Source organism: Dipodomys spectabilis, unplaced genomic scaffold (assembly GCF_019054845.1).
Source record: "Dipodomys spectabilis isolate Male_0828 unplaced genomic scaffold, ASM1905484v1 ptg000085l, whole genome shotgun sequence".
Taxonomy (NCBI): domain Eukaryota; kingdom Metazoa; phylum Chordata; class Mammalia; order Rodentia; family Heteromyidae; genus Dipodomys; species Dipodomys spectabilis.
The window spans coordinates 5,244,592-5,261,093 of record NW_024870762.1 but is presented as its reverse complement, the minus strand read 5'-3'; the positions used below and the strand labels follow the sequence as shown (position 1 = coordinate 5,261,093).

At 44.9% G+C, this 16,502-nt stretch overlaps 1 long non-coding RNA gene and 2 other non-coding genes across 3 annotated transcripts; all 3 read left to right on the top strand.

Moving 5' to 3' along the window:
- The first annotated feature begins 1,470 nt into the window (after window positions 1-1,470).
- On the top strand, window positions 1,471-3,256 carry LOC122111373. The gene is made up of 5 exons (XR_006148007.1): window positions 1,471-1,552; window positions 1,741-1,776; window positions 2,011-2,052; window positions 2,700-2,889; window positions 3,087-3,256. It is a non-coding gene; the product is annotated as an uncharacterized LOC122111373 (long non-coding RNA).
- Window positions 1,848-1,910, top strand: LOC122111582. Its single transcript, XR_006148032.1, has one exon. It is a non-coding gene; the product is annotated as a small nucleolar RNA SNORD48 (small nucleolar RNA).
- Window positions 2,473-2,539, top strand: LOC122111581. The gene has a single exon (XR_006148030.1). It is a non-coding gene; the product is annotated as a small nucleolar RNA SNORD52 (small nucleolar RNA).
- Window positions 3,257-16,502: the final 13,246 nt, after the last annotated feature.

Here is a 16,502-nt window from a genome sequence, read left to right as displayed (position 1 = left end):
CACTTTCAGCTTTGGTGGTTAATTGGAGGTAAGATTTTCCTGACCAGGCTGACTTCAAATTGCTAACTTCAGATCTCAGCCCCCTGAGGAAGTAGGGCTATAGATGAGCTGTTGGCATCCAGCTAATGATTTTTTTCCCCCTGGTCCTGGGGCTTGAACTCAGGGCCTGGGTTATGCCCCTTAGCTTCTTTTTGCTTAAGTCTAGTGATCTACCACTTAAGCCACAGTTCTACCTCTGGCTTTTTGAAGTGAATTGGAGGTAAGAATCTCATGGTTTTTCTTGCCAGGGCTGGTTTCAAACCTCGATTCTCAGATCTCAACCTTCTGAATGAGATTACAGGTGTGAGCCACTGGTGCTCATCTTCCCAGTTCAACTTTTGGGCAATACTACATTTTATTTAAAAAAAGAAAAGAAAAGAAAAGAGAAAGGTGAATCTGGAGGAAATGGGGGTATAGTTGCTTCAAGTTACATAGCATTTCTGTGTTAGATATTTTTTTAAAAAGCTTGGAGAGCCTTTGTATAATAATAGTAACATTTAACAGCACGGAACTATTCAGGTAATTTTTTTTTAACCAGTCCTGGGGCTTGAACTACGGGCCTAGGTGATGTCCCTGAGCTTCTTTTGCTCAAGGCTAGCACTCTACCACTTGAGCCACTTGTGGCTTTTTCTGTTTATGTGATATTGAAGAATCAAACCCAGGGCTTCATGCATGCTAGGCATGCATTACATTCCCAGCCCTACAGGCAATTTTTATGAGGCAAACTTATGAAACGATCTCTTTTCTAGTTTAAACAACACAACAACAACAAAAAACTCTTTAACATGTGCATTGCAGAATGCAAATACAAGAAAGAAAAAAGTCAACGCAGCCACAAGCAGTTCAGTTGGACATGACTGTCTAGATCCTCCCTGCACACATACACCAATCCCTTTAACAATTGGTACAACTTATATACACACAGCTTATTGCATGACATTGGCCAATAAAGCTTCAGGCTCAAGAAGGTTAATGAGGTCGGCAGGAACCGAAGTGCAAATTTAAGATTTTGCTGGATAGTGAGACTAAGGTCTCTGGGGTGAGGGGTACTGGCAGGCGAGGGCCAGGGTAGTCTCTTCCAGGACTAAGCTCCAGTGCGGGAAAGAACCGAGAGCTCCGGTCTCACGCCCGCGGGTCCTTCAGGCGGGGGGTGGGATGGGGTAGACTTTCTCTCGCCTGACCCGCCAGAAAAAACTGGAGATTCATGTTTATGAATAAAAACTCATTTAAAATGCCCCTGGAGTGTTTGCTCAGAGTATGTGGAACCTATTTTCCTAGTTTATCGCTTGATTTTATTTCTATTTGGACGTGTGATGCGGAAAATGTTGTGGATCGGGACAGGCATATGAAAAGATAGCTACGTCCCGTCAGGACCCCGGCGTGGTCCAGGGTATAAATACCGCTGGCGCGGCAGGGCCGAGTCTCTTGGTACGGCGGGCTTGTTCATATGCTTTTGTTTGTCTGCGAAGCACTGGGCAGGAGCCGCACCTCTCGCGCAGTGTCCCACGTACAGGTACCTCAAGGTCCCGCTTGGTGTGGGAGGCAGGGAACGGCTCTGGGGCTGAGCGGGATGAACCACCATTGCAGACTAGAGTTTCTGATGTCCGCGTGACGCCACCCTTGGAACTGACCCGGCCCGGGGCGGGGGGAAGCCGGCCGGCGCTCGTTCCCGCCTTGCCGACTCATTGGTTTCTTCCTTAGGGCCTTGATCGCCGTGGGTGGGCCCGCTGCACGGAGGTAAGCGGATGGTGCGAGTGATTTCGAGAACTGGGGAACGGCTAGCGGTCGCCACCGTTGGGGAGGACGGGGATGATGATGACTCCTGGTGTCTCTGAGTGTCTCGCTGACGCCATCACCGCAGCGCGCTGATTGCCCCTCTGATGGCCACACGGTTCTTGGGACCTGGACTTGGGGAAGCTGGTGACTAGAAACACCTTACTAATTAAGGGATTGTGTCTCATCTCCACTTAGGGGTTTTAAGATGCCCGCTGGTGTGTTATCCTTGGAAAAAAGGTGAGTGCTATGAGGGAGAACTCTCCACGTGCCTTCTGCCGATTATTTCCCCAAACTAGCCTCTGCCTGTTTTTCTAATTGCCAACTTTAATTTTATTATGAACCTATTTTGTTAGTGACCCACCTTGGTTGTACTAATGGAGTAATGTGTGCAGTGTGGAGTTAATTCCGCCCTTTTTCGAACTTTCCCAAGCCTTTTCTGAGTTAACTTTTGTGTGGGTGTGTGAGGAGCTTGAACTCAGTTATCCCTGTTTTGCTGGTTTCTTGAGTATAATTTGTTTCGTTGGGCTAGGTTTGAATGGAGAATCACAAGTCGGATTATGGGTATGAGCCACCCAACACAAGACCTATCCCTTGGGTTCTTTTTTCTAGGGCTGTTGTCTTTGAACAGTAAGACTTCCCAGAATGTTTCCCTAAATTGGGAATGATGATTTCACAGACTAGAGTCTCTGACACTGGTCCTGATGTCAAATGGAAATACTGACTCAATTAGGGAACTTGGTTCAACTCTCTGGGAAGGCCGAAGTGTTGCCTTTTTTTAATTGCAAGGTTGAAGATAAAACATGGAGCCTCTTGAATGTGAGGCAAAGGCTCTAACAAAGAACTACTTAGCCAGCTAGTTCTTAATGTCTTTTCATTCTTTCTAGAATGAGGTGTCTGGAGGCCCACAAGGGGGAAGTGCCCCTTTGTAGAGATTTTACTGTCACCTGAGGACTGGAAGTCTAAAATCTGCTGAATGTTAAATCTACCACTTGAGAGACCTGGAATGGCCAGAATGCCTAGGTGATGTTCCTGCTGTCAGCACCAGACTGTTGTGGAATATGTGCCCTGGCTGTGGTGAGTCTTAATTATGTGTATTTCAGCCTCAGTGGTAATTCTTTGGGATATGTGTATATGCTGGGTCTAATACATTTATCTCCCCAGGCTGGCTTCAAACTAATCTTACTATTTTCTAAACCAGCTGATTACTCTGAATCTTTGTTTCTACTGTTGGTTGTCTTCATGGTTCTGATGTTCCTTTTATGAAATTTCAGGATTTTCCTGGTACAAAGGATGGTGACCATCTGTTTCAGTTTGCTTTTCCTGATAAACCTGTGAACACCTATCAACCAGACAGAAAACTGCCTGCAACCAATGCTGTGGTTAAAGGGAATGGTGGGGCCTTATCCAAAAGATGACAATAAAATCTTAACCAAATAATTCATTGTTTGGTCTCTAGAAATAGGATTATTTAGAGATGAATGGAAATTCATGATCATCTCATGAATAACAATTAGGTTTCTTGACCCTTGAGTACACTATAAAGTCAGATCAGAGCTAACATTAATGTTAAGGATTTCAGCCAGGTACTGGTGGCTCATGCCTGTAATCCTAGCTACTCAGGTGGCTGAGCTCTGAGGATCACGGTTCAAAGCCAGCATGGGCACAAAAGTCCTGAGACTTACCTCCAGTTAACCAACCAAAAACCGGAAGTAGTGCTGTGGCTCACTGGTAGAGCACTCGCCTTGAGCTAAGGGACAGTGCTCAGGCCCAGATTTCAAGTCCCATGACCAACAAAAAAGTTAAGGATTTCTAGGTTAGGTGCAGTGTTGTACTGAATGTTAAGGTTTTCAATGAAGGCAAAGTAACATTAACACAGTCTAAGCTTTTTGGTGAGGCAGTCAAAGAATGTTTATTTCTGACTCTTGGGGTCTGAATGATTTTGGGATAAGAATCAGGCTGGAGCCACCAAGGCTGCAAGACTTGACATTTCTAAAACCTTCCTTTTACAAGCCAGGTGCCAATTGTTCATGTTTCTTAGAGGTTGAGATGTTAGAATTGTGCATCAAAACCAGCCTGGGCAAGAAGTCCATGATATTCCTCCAACTGACCACCCAGAAGCCAGAAGTGGGCCTATGCCTTTAAGTGGTAGAGCACTAACCTTGAGCAAAGGTTAAGGGACTGTGCCCAAGCCCTGACTTCAAGCCCCAGTACTGGTGGTACAAGGAAAAGTTGCTCTATGATGAAATATTTAGTGGTTTGACATCAACATAGGCATTTAATAACAGTTGATAAAATACTGAGCAACTCAAGTGATTGCCAGAATTTCACATTTAGTATTTCCTAATCATTCACACAGATAATGGTGAAGCTACTGTGACCAAGCCTACTACATATTTCCATTCTACCTCGTTTGGCCAGTACTAGGACTTAAACTTGTACTCCCAGCCCAGTTTTTGTGTATATGGTGGGGGGGTATTTTTTTTTGTTTTGTTTTTTTGATGTTGCTCTTGGCTTGAACTTGGGCTTGGGTGCTACCAGCTCTGCTTTTAGGTTTTTTTTCCATCCAGCATGGGACTTGAACTTGTCCTGGGCATTGTCCCTGAGCTCTTCAGCTCATGAGTGCTCTACCACTTGAGCTACAGCAACACTTCTAGTTTCCTGTTGGTTAATTGAAGTAGGGCTGTGGCTCAAGGGGTAGAGAGCTAGCCTTGACCAAGGCCCTGAGTTCAGACCAAACCAAAAAACAAAACGTTGGAGCCGAGCGCTGGTGGCTCACGCCTGTAATCCTGGCTACTCAGGAGGCTAAGATCTGAGGATCGAGGTTCAAAGCCAGGCCGGGCAGGAGAGACCTTGAGACCCCTATCTCCAATAAACCACCAGAAAACCGGAAGTGGCGCTGTAGCTCAAGTGGTAGAGCGCTCCCCTTGAGCTGAAGAGCTGAGGGACAGCGCCCTGGTTTAAGCCCCATGGCTGACAAATAATTTGGGGGCTGGGAAGGTGGCTCAGTGGTAGAGTGCTTGCCTTGCATGCATGAGGCCTTGGGTTCGATTCCTCAGCATCATAAAAGCAGAAAAAGCCAGAAATGGCACTGTGGCTCAAGTGGTAGAGCACTAGCCTTAAGCTGAAGAGCTGAGGGACAGCGCCCAGACCCAGAGTTAAGGCCCCACGACCGACCAAAAAAAAAAAATCAGACTTTCCTGACCATGATGCCCTAGATTTCAGCCTCCTAAGTAGTTAGAATTACAGGTAAGACCTACCATTTTAAAAGCCCTCACTAACTGGCAATGTATTTTTTTATTTATTTATTTATTGTTGGTTGTGGGGCTTGAATTCAGGATCTGGACACTATCCCTGAGCTATTTTATAGTTTAAGGCTAATGCTCTACCACTGTGAGCCACAGTAGTACTTCCAGTTTTTGAGTGGTTACTTGGAAATGAGTCTCACAAGAACTTTTATGCCAGGTCTGGCTTTGAACCGCAATCCTCAAGTCTCAGACTCCTGACTAGGATTACAGGCACAAGCCATCCGCACCCCACTTGTCAATTGTTCTTGCATAAAGTGGTAATGTAAGGTTACTTTTGCAGAGGGGACTGTGACTTAAATTGTCACCACTGAAAATGTACTTCATAATAGAAGGTCCCATACATAATTGGCTTTTTTATTTTTATTTTTTATTTTATTTATTTATTTTTGGGTCCAGTCATGGGGCCTGAACTCTGGGCCTGGGCGCTGTCCCTCAGCTCTTCAGCCATTTGAGCAACAGCGCCACTTCCGGCTTTTTTCTTTTTGCTTATGTGGTGCTGAGGAATCGAACCCAGGGCCTCAGGCATGCAAGGCAAGCACTCTACCACTGAGCCACCTTCCCAGCCCCATAATTGGCTTTTTTAAAAAAATGAACTTAATTCTCTTTTCTCTTTAAATTTGCTGCCTATTTTTTGATGCTTCTAAAGACTGACTCTCGAATCTTTTTTCTTTTTCTTCTCTCTTTTTTTTTTTTTTAATGGTCCTGGGGCTTGAACTCTGGGCCTGGGCCTGGGTGCTGTCCCTGAGCTTTTTTTTTAGTCCCAGAGCTGCTTTTGCTCAAGGCTAGCACTCTACCACTTAAGTCACAGTGCCACTCCCAGCTTTTTTTTTTCTTTTTCTCTTTCTTTTCTTTTCTTTTTTTTTGTAGTAATTTAATGGAGAAAGAGTCTCATGGACTTTCCTTCCCAGGCTGGCTTCAAACTGTGGTCCTCAGATCTTAGCCTCCTAAGTAGCTATGATTACAGGAGTGAGCCACACAGCACCTGGCCTGACCCTAGCATCTTAACACAGGCTAAACTTTTTTTAATGTATTTTTTCCTATACTTAGATTTTATTCTTCCACACACATTTCCATCATCCTATATTAAATTTTTGTTTTGTGGGTCCGGTTGTGGGGCCTGAACTCTGGGCCTGGGCACTGTCCCTCAGCTCTTCAGCTCAAGGCTAGCACTCCACCACTTGAGCCACAGAGCCACTGTTATGCCAAGGTCGCAGGACCCCCACCACGAAGACCACCGAGAGTTAGACTCTACAGCTGTTTTATTTAAACGGACTGTAGCTCCGGCCTCGTCCTACACTCCAACACAGCTGAGCCCAGGAGGAGAGCCCCAAGCTAAGGATTTGCAGGTTTTATAAAGGCACACAACCAGGTGGTTTAGCACCACATGTTGCTCTGCTCTGAAACAAGCAACAAATGGACAAATGGTCACTGTCTCAAGTACTTTAACCCTTCATTCCCCACCCCCCCTTGACTTATGGTCCTGAGACACAATCTTGTGGCTCCGGCCCAAAACTAAACTCCAACAGCTTTCAATCTTGAACAGGTATACCAATAACAATCAGTCCATTTTTCTCTTCTTGAGGCGTATGGGGAGTGGTTGGGTAGGATGCTTGGAGACTTAAACAAATGGGGGGTAGGAATAGAAGCAAAATCATATAATGCTCTAAATTGGGGCCACATACTCTTATGTACCAGCTGTAAACAGTCAAGCTTACACAGAAATTCAGTATCATCTAAATCAGCAAGCAATTCAGTCTGAAGGCTAGGGATAATGGGTGGAGGATGTCCATACATTATTTCAAAAGGAATAAAGCCAAGCTGATAGGGTGAATTTCTTACTCTAAACAGGGCAAAAGGAAGGTGTGATACCCAGTCTGTGCCAGTCTCCAAGGCTAATTTAGTTAAGGTATCTTTTAGAGTCTGATTCATTCTTTCTACCTGCCCTGAACTCTGGGGTCTATAAGCACAGTGCAATTTCCAATCTGTTCCCAGTGCCACAGCTATTTCCTGACTTACTTTTGAGACAAAGGCCGGCCCATTGTCCAACCCAATGGTGGATGGGAAGCCATACCTGGGTAGGATTTCTTCCAGGATCTTCTTAGCCACAACTTTTGTAGTCTCATGCTTTGTTGGATAGGCTTCAACCCATCCTGAAAAAGTGTCTACAAAAACTAGCAAATGGGGCTGGGAAGGTGGCTCAGTGGTAGCTTTTTGGTGGTAAATTGAAGATAAGAATCTCATGGACTTTCCTGCCTGAGCTGGTTTCAAACTGAGATCCTTAGATCTCAGCCTTCTGAGTAGCTAGGATTACAGGCATGAGCCACTGGCACCTGCTCTGATGAGATTTTTTAAAATTACTTAATAACATAGTTGGGATCCAGGAGTCCCAATGGTCTGAGTAAAAGCTAAATTACTCTGCAGGGACACCCCAGAGTCTAGAACTCACATATGGTGCTTCCCTGGATGATCACCATTGGGAAAATGAGCCAGAAAAAAAAAAAAAATACAGGGAAATATATTTCCACAGGAATGAGCCAACAGCACAATAACAAATGACTACAGCTAAAACATAACAGCACACTGGATAGAGAAAGGAGGCTGAGAACGTTCCAAGAGATAAAGGAATAAACCCTTATTTGCGTGAACTAGATATCAAAGAAAAAAGGTAAAAAGAAATGAACTCAGCCAGTAATCCTAGCTATTCCAGAGGCAGAGATCTGCAAATCACAGTTTGAAGCCTGCCTGTCAGGTAAATCAGAAAGACTTATCTCCAAATAACTGGCAAAGAGCTAGAAGTAGAGGTATGGTTCAAGTGGTAGAATGCCAGCCATGAGTGAAATTTGAGCTCAAGGCCAGAAGTTCAAGCTCCGGTATTACCACACTTTCATGCACATGTGCACATACACAGATAACAAAAAATCAGGCACTGGGGTATAGCTCAGAAGTTGTGCTAAGCACAAAGGAAGTAGGAATTCTAGGGTAGAAATAAACAGAGAGCCAGACACCGGTGGCTCATGCCTGTAATCCTAGCTATTCAGGAGGCTGAGCTCTGAGGATCGTGGTTCAAAGCCAGCCTGGGCAGGAAGTCCGTGAGACTCTTATCTCCAAATAATCACCAGAAAACCGAAAGTGATGCTGTGGCTCAAGTGGTAGAGTGCTAGACTTGAGCTGAAGAGCTGAGGGACAATGCCCACACCCAGAGTTCAAGCCCCACAACTGACAAAAACAAAACAAAACAAACAAAAACAAAACCCAGAGATACAAGAAGCACAACAAACAGGTAAAAATAGACCAATTGAATTCAAATTAACAATCTGCAAGACTCCTCCACAATGTGGAGCAGGGAAATCAGTTTAAAAAGAGAGAGAGAGAGAGAGAAAAGGAAGTTTAGAAACATGAAGGATAGAATAAAATACTTCACCTTGGGCTGGAAATGTGTAGTGCTTGCCTAGCATGCTTGAAGCCCTGGGTTCCATTCCTCAGCACCACATAAACAGAAAAAGCCAGAAGTGGAGCTGTGGCTCCAGAGCTAGAGGGCTAGCCTTGAGCAAAAGAAGCTCAGGGACAGTGCTTGGTCCCCCTGAGTTCAAGCCCCAAGACTGGGAAAAAAAAAAAAGTTCCACCTTGGCATGGCTGGTTTGGAACTGTGCCCCCAGACTGGCTTGTAACAGCTATAAGTGCCAACTTTACCTCTGCCCAATGACAGATAAAGGCATCTGGGGCATCTGCTTCCAGCAGATCAGGACCTGGTTAGTTTGTTTATTGTAGTGCTGTCTTTAACAGCTTTAATTCAATGGTTTCCTTCCTCCCTCCCTTCCTTCCTTCCTCCCTTCCTTCTGTCATTTCTTTTTTTTGGGGGGTGGGGGTGGGACTAGGGCTGAATTAAAGTAAGCACTATCCTGCTGAGTCAGAATCCTAGCCTCCCATGATTGTCTTTTGATGGTCCTGGTATTTTCCCAAAGAATAAGGAAACAAATTATTCCAAAGGTTAAAGTACCTGCTGACTCTAAAATGTTAGATTTTATTGCCTCAGTCAGGTGAATATCAGGTGGAAATGGGTCACATTTCAGGCTGGTTATTGCCTGCCATCAAACCACTTTTAAAAAAAAATAGTGAAGATAAGGATGTCAGCCACTATTTTTCAGTTGCATGATAGGTAATGGGTCTGGGGGGTCACTCAAGTGGTAGGAGGAGGCCCCAGTTCAGTCCAAGTAACCACCAAAAAAGAAAGAGAGGAAGGGAAGGAAGGAGGGGAAGTAAATGAGGGAAATTATCTCCAAAGGGTATTAAAATAAGGTAGGTACCACCCCAGTTTGGAAGCCCTCCCATTTCCCAGCATCACACGGGAAAAGGCATCGCTCTGCAATACCTTGATTCCTTCTGAAACAGGCTGAACAACTGCTATAAAAAAAAAAACAACAGGCTGGGAATGTGGCTTAGTGGTAGAGTGCTTGCCTAGCATGCATGAAGCTCTGGGTTTGATTCCTCAGTACCACATAAACAGAAAAGGCTAGGGGCTGGGAAGGTGGCTCAGTGGTAGAATGCTTGTCTTGCATGCATGAGGCCCTGGGTTCGATTCCTCACCACCACATAAGTAGAAAAAGCCGGAAGTAGTGCTATAGCTCAAGTGGTAAAGCGTTAGCCTTGAGCTAAAGAGCCAAGGGACAGCACCCAGGCCCAGAGTTCAGGCCCCACGACTGACCAAAAAAAAAAAAAAAAGAACACCCCCAAAACAAGAAAACAACACCTTTTCAGTCAGAAGTGGAAGTATGGCTCAGATGATAGCCAGCCATGAACAAAAAAGCAAAAGAAAGAGGCCCTAGGTTCAAGTCCCAGTACTGGTATATACACAGGCACATATAAATTTAAGCTACAATGGCTCACACTGAGGCAGACAAATTGGAGAGTCTCTTATCTTGAATTAAACAAAAAAAAGCCAGAAATAGAAGTGTGGGTCAATTTGATGAAGCACCAGCCATGAGCAGAAAAACCCAAGGGAAAAGCTAAGAATCAAGCCCTAGCAACAAACAAACCCACCATAAAACAAAAAACAAAACAAAACAAAAAATCTGTGTACCGGTGGCTCATGCCTGTAATCCTAGCTACTCAGGAGGCTGAGATCTGAGGATCACGGTTCAAAGCCAGCCCAGGCTGGAAAGTCCGAAGGGCATTGTAGCTCAAGTGGGAGAGTGCTAGCCTTGAGCTGAAGAGCTCAGGGACAGCACCCAAGCCCAGAGTTCAGGCTCTACAACGACAAAAAAAATTAATTAATAAATAAAAGGGTGCTGGGCACTGATGGCTCACACCTGTAATCCTAGCTACTCAGGAAGCTAGCGAGATCTGAGGATCACAGTTCAAAGCCAACCCCAGGCAGGAAAGTTGTTGAGATCCACTTTTTTTTTTTTTGCCAGTCCAGGGGCTTGAACTCAAAGCCTGGGCACTGTCCCAAGCCCCTTTGTGCTCAAGGCTAGTGCTCTACCACTTGAGCCACAGCTCAGCTGTTTTGGTAGTTTACTGGAGATAAGAGTCTCACTGATGTCAATGCCCTGACCGGCTTTAAACCCTGATTCTCAGATCTCAGCCTCCCGAGTAGCTAGGGTTACAGGCATGAGCACCAACACTCGGCTCTGTGAGATTCTTATTTCCAATTAACCACCAAAAACCAAAGGCCCAAGTTTAAGCCCTATGATTGACCAAATAATAATAGCAATAACAATAATAATAATAATAATGGGAGAAAAGAGTATTAACAATATATTTACATGCCTACCTAAATCCAATAATTATTAACATTTTTTCTTTCTTTTTTGGGGGGGTCTGGAACTTGAACTCAGTGCCTGGGCACTATCCCTAAGCTTTTTTGCTCAAGGATAGCACTCTATCACTTGAACCACAACTCCACTTCAGGCTTTTGGCTAGTTATTGGAGATAAGAGTTTTGAAGCGGGGCTAGGAAGGTGGCTCAGTGGTAGAGCACTTGCCTTGCATGCCTGAGGCCCTGGATTCGATTCCTCAGCACCACATAAGCAAAAAGAAAAAAGCCGGAAGTGGCGCTGTGGCTCAAGTGGTAGAGCGCTAGCCTTCAGCTGAAGAGCTGAGGGACAGTGCTCAGGCCCAGAGTTCAGGCCCCATGACCGGACCCCAAAAAAAAAAAAAGAGTTTTGAAGACTTTCCTGCTGGGGGTGGTGCTGAACTTCAATTTTCAGATCTCAGTCTCCCGAATAGCTAGGATTACAAGCATGAACCACCAGTGCTCACTTAGCCTTTGTTAACATTTGTCTGTAACATAAGGAAGTTTCATTATGATAATTCCATACATGCACAGAGTACACTTTGAACTTCTTTCCCTCTACCATATTCCCATTGCTCTCCCCTAGCCCCCAACTTATCAAACATCATTTTGATAGGTTTCATCATTCTGCATCCATCCATATACAAGTGTATATATGTATGCCTATGTGTGTGTGAGTGTAACATCTCTCAATCCTCTTCACTCCTCAGTTATCCCCTCCTTTCAAACCCCTTCCCACTGATCCCTTCCTAGACAATCCTGCCTGGATATTCATGTCCTAGTACCATTATGGTTGGTCATTGTTATCACTCATTTTCATCCTCATTCTCATCTTTTAGGCCTGTTCCTCACAATGAGTGAGAATGCGTGATATTTGGCTTTTGAGTCTGGCTTCTGCTTACCCCTATCTCTAATTGCTGGGGCATCTCAACATCTCCAGAGATCCAAAGGCTCAGAATCAAGTGTGGTACAGGTCAAGCTACTGTTGCATACAATAGATAAGAGGCCATTGGTTTGGACTGAGCTCCTGTACAAGGCTTGTGAGATGAAACCAAGGCAGGGTCATTCAGGTTGCAGTTCCACATCTCCAAGGTAAAACTAAGTTGTGTTGCTGATCTTCCAAGAAATCAGGTGAGAGGGAACAGGTTAAAATAGCCACTCCCAACAGGTTACGTTTTTGTTGTTGTTTTGTTTTGTGATACAAAATTTTTGTGGTGCTTGTGAGCTCAGTTCCTTGAGTGCACTAAGCAGGCACTCTATCTTTTTTGGCATTCCTATTATTTTTGAGAAAGGATCTTGATTTTGCCCATGTTGGCTTGCACCATGATTCATCTCTCTAAAATTCCTATGTAATTTGGGATGACATGTGCACACCACCATGGTCAGGTATTAGTTAAGATAGGGTGTGGTGAATTTTAGGCCTGGCCTGGCCTTAATCTTGATCCTTCTGATCTCAGCCTTCAGCATAGCTAAGATTACAGTGTGATTACACCATACTCAAACAGGCCAGTTTTAACTGGCATAATAAGGAAGTCCCTTAGCTTTAGCTTGGGAAAGAAAAGTAGCTTTGAAACCACCAGTCTACTTTTCTGATTTCCTCAGCTCCTTTATACTCACCTTTCTCTTCAGCTCATCAGAATAGTCATTCTATAAAACAGAACAGTCATTCTATTAAAATAGAATAGGTGTTGCCTGAATATAGAATTGCAAATAAAGCCTGACTAGATTTTTTTGGGGGGGGTCTGGTCGTGGGGCCTGAACTCTGGGCCTGGGCACTGTCCCTCAGCTCTTCAGCTCAAGGCTAGTGCTCTACCACTTGAGCCACCGCACCACTTCCAGCTTTTTTATTTTTGTTTATGTGATGCTGAGGAATCGAACCCAGGGCCTCATGCATGCAAGGCAAGCGCTCTACCATTGAGCCACCTTCCCAGCCCATGGCTAGATGTTTATGATAAATGCTTTTGCCTTTAATGCAACACACATCCCTTATAAATTGGTTAACGGAAGAATATAGCAAAGTTAGCCAGGTTCTAGTGGGTCACATCTTTAAAATCCTACTACTCAAGATGCTGAGACATGGAGGATCAAGGTTCAAAAGTGGCCTGAGTAGAAAAGTACAAAAAACTCCATCTCCAATTAACCAGCAAAAAGCTGGACTAGCTCATGTCTGCAATCTTAGCTACTCAGGAGGCTGAGATTTGAGGATCACAGTTCAAGGCCAGCCTAGGGAAGAAATCACATCAAATCTTATCTCCAATTAATCATCAACAAGCCAAAAATAGAGCTGTGATTCAAGTGGTAGAGCCCTAGCCTTGCTCATAAAAGCTCAGGGACAATGCTCATGTGCAGAGTTCAAGCCCCAGAACAGCACAAAAAGCTGGAATAGAGGTGTGGCTCATGTGGTAGAGCAGCAGCCAAACATACAAGCTGAGAAAGCTCAAGTTCCTGAGTTCAAGCTCCACTGCAAACACACACACACACACACACACACACACACACACACACACACACACACACACACACACACACACGAAAAGTTCCTAAAGCGAAACTGATTGTAGTATGCTCACTTCTCCTCCAACCTCCCTTACTTGAGCTGTACTTTCCCCCCAATACTTCCTTCTTTGTTGTCCTGCGTTTGCCAAGCTGTTGATAAGTCTCCTTTTGTGAAGTTTATATACATGCACAATGAATATAATAATGTACAAGTGTGTGTGTGTGTGTGTGTGTGTGTGTGTGTGTGTGTGCGCACAAGCACATGCAAGTCGGGGGGGGGGGGTTGTTGAACTCAGGACCTGGGTGTTGTCTTTTAGTTTTTTCACTCAAAGCTGGAACTCTACCACTTAAGCCACAGCTGTACTTCCTGACTTTTTGCCGGTTAGAATTGAGTTCCATTTGCCTACCCAGGCTGGCTTTGAACTTTGAGTCTCAAATCTCAGATTCTTGAGTAGCTAGGATTACAAGAGTGATCTACTGGCACCTGGCATGTATGATATTTTTGTGTGTGTGCTAGTCCTGGGGCTTGACCTCAGGGCATTGGCACTGTCCCTGAGCTTTTTTGGCTGAAGTCTAGTGCTCTACACCACCACTGCCAGCTTTTTTGGTACTTAATTGGAGATCAGAATCTCACAGTACTGGGATTACAGATGTGCACCATACCCATACCATACTTAATAAGAGACAGTTTAAAGAAGAGTCATGGGTTGAGAAATATGGCTTAGTGGTAGAGTGCTTAGCATGCATGAAGCCCCGAGTTTGATTCCTCAGCACCACATAAGTAGAAAAAGCCGGAAGTGGCACTGTGGCTCAGGTGGTAGAGTGCTAGCCTTGAGTTGAAGAGCTGAGGGACAGCGCCCAGGCCAAGTTCAGGCCCCATGACTGACAAAAACAAAACAAAACAAAAAAGTATATCATCCCCATAGACCTTAAGATCTGGTAATACTAAAGAAAAAGAAAAAAAAAAATGTGGTACCACAATCTCCTGACTTGCACATTTGGAGCTATAGGAAGTATGATTTTTTTGGCTCCAATCCTGCAAGAAGTGTGAACTTGGGTTTGGAATTTTCCAGAGACTATGTCCTTTCCTTCCTTCTTTTGCAGTGCCAGAGATTGAACCTCACACATGCTAGGTAAGCACTCTACCACTGAGCTTCATCCCAAGCTTGGGTTTTCTTTTTCTTTTTCTTTCCCTCCCTCCCTCCCTCCCTCCCTCCCTCCCTCCCTCCCTCCCTTCCTTCCTTCCTTCCTTCCTTCCTTTCCTCCTTTCTTTTGGTGGTACTGGAGTTTGAACTCAGGGACCCACAAGTGCTAGGCTGGTGTTCTACCACCTGAGCTGTACTCAGCCCTTTTGGCTTGGATTCTTTGTTGGATAGGGTCTTACATTTCTGTTCCAGGCTGTCCTCAACATGAGAGTCTCCTCCCAGTTCCTGGGATTGCCCATGGTGAACCACACCTGACTTGTTTGTTGAGACGGGGAACTTGCTAACTTTTGCCTGGGCTATCCTTGAACTTCTGACCTCAGCCTGTGGAATAACCAGGACTACATTTACACCACTCTGGTTTTATTTTGGCTTGAGGGGATTTCCCTTATTTTCTGCCAGCTAAACCTTGTACTAGAATTTTTTTTAACCAGGATTGTGTGGGGCTCAACAGTACAGGGCTGACATCTCACATGCTCAGGAACCAGCTACCATTTACAAGCACTGGAAATTAAAAAAAAAAAAAAAAAAAAAAAGCAAACTCTCGAGTTCTGAACTTGCAGGCGTGTGCTGGGCCTCCAAGTTGCTCTGGATATCATGGGTCACCCAGTCTGTGGAGATGATGTCCTTGACAGCCACTTTGCTAAGCGAAGGGTTCTTGGCTCACAACCACCTGCTGCTTTTGCTTCACCTCACAGTAGCTCTTGGGCAGGTATTCTTTCTTTTTTTTTTTTTTGGGTCCGGTCGTGGGGCCTGAACTCTGGGCCTGGGCTCTGTCCCTCAGCTCTTCAGCTCAAGGCTAGCACTCTACCATTTGAGCCATAGATTGGGCAGATATTCTTAGTATCATTGTCTCTATTTTTTTTGGGGGGGGGGGTCGGTTGTGGGGCTTGAACTCTGGGCCTGGGCTCTTTCCTTGAGCTCTTCAGATCAAGGCAAGTGCTCTACCACTTGAGCCACAGTGCCGCTTCCGATTTCCCTGTGGTTTATTGGACATAAGAGTCTCACCAACTTTCCTTCCCGGGCTGGCTTGAACTGCGATTCTCAGAGCTCAGCCTCCTGAGTAGCTAGGATTACAGATGTGAGCCACCAGTGCACAGCTTCATTGTCTCTTTTATTATTACTTTCTTCTTCTTTTCTTTCTTTCTTCCTTTCTTTCTTTCTTTCATTACCAGGGATTGAACCCAGGGACTTGAGCTTGTTAGAGATGTGCTTTGCCATTTGAGCTAAGCACCCTCTCCCCCCACCCCATACTCACCTTCTTTCCCACTATGCATGATAAATAAAATGGTCGGCAATACTCTATCAGGCTGGGCACCGATGCCTCACACCTGTAATCCTAGCTACTCAAGAGGCTAAGATCTGAGGATCATGATTCAAAGTCAGCCCAGGCAAGAAAGTCCATGAGATTCTCATCTTTAATAAACTACTCAGAAAACACTGTAGGTGGTATTGGAGGTGGTAGAACACTAGGCTTGAGCCAAAAAAAATCTCAGAGATAGCACCCAGACCCCGAGTTCAAGCCCAAGGACCTGTACAAAAAACAAACAAAAAATCCTTGTCAGGTATGCAATGTTCAGCGTTATTAGACCTGCAGCTGACAACCTAATGGCTGCAACACAGCCCTGCCTTACTTCTGCTTAGCTATCAGCAGTCATTACCCTATCCCTCCTTTTTGTTGTGTGTGTTGGTGATGCAGGCTAAGCAGGTGACTACTGCTGAGCCAGTCCCTCATCTGTGGCTGCTCCTCCGCGTCCTGCAGGCCTCTGGATATGTCCCTTGGGTGACCCTGGGACATCACTATACTGTGAGAGTTGGTCATTGACGGGGAAAATTAAGCATGGGTCTTGCCTTTCTTGTATAAATCATGCTTTTGGGTAACCAATTAGCTAGG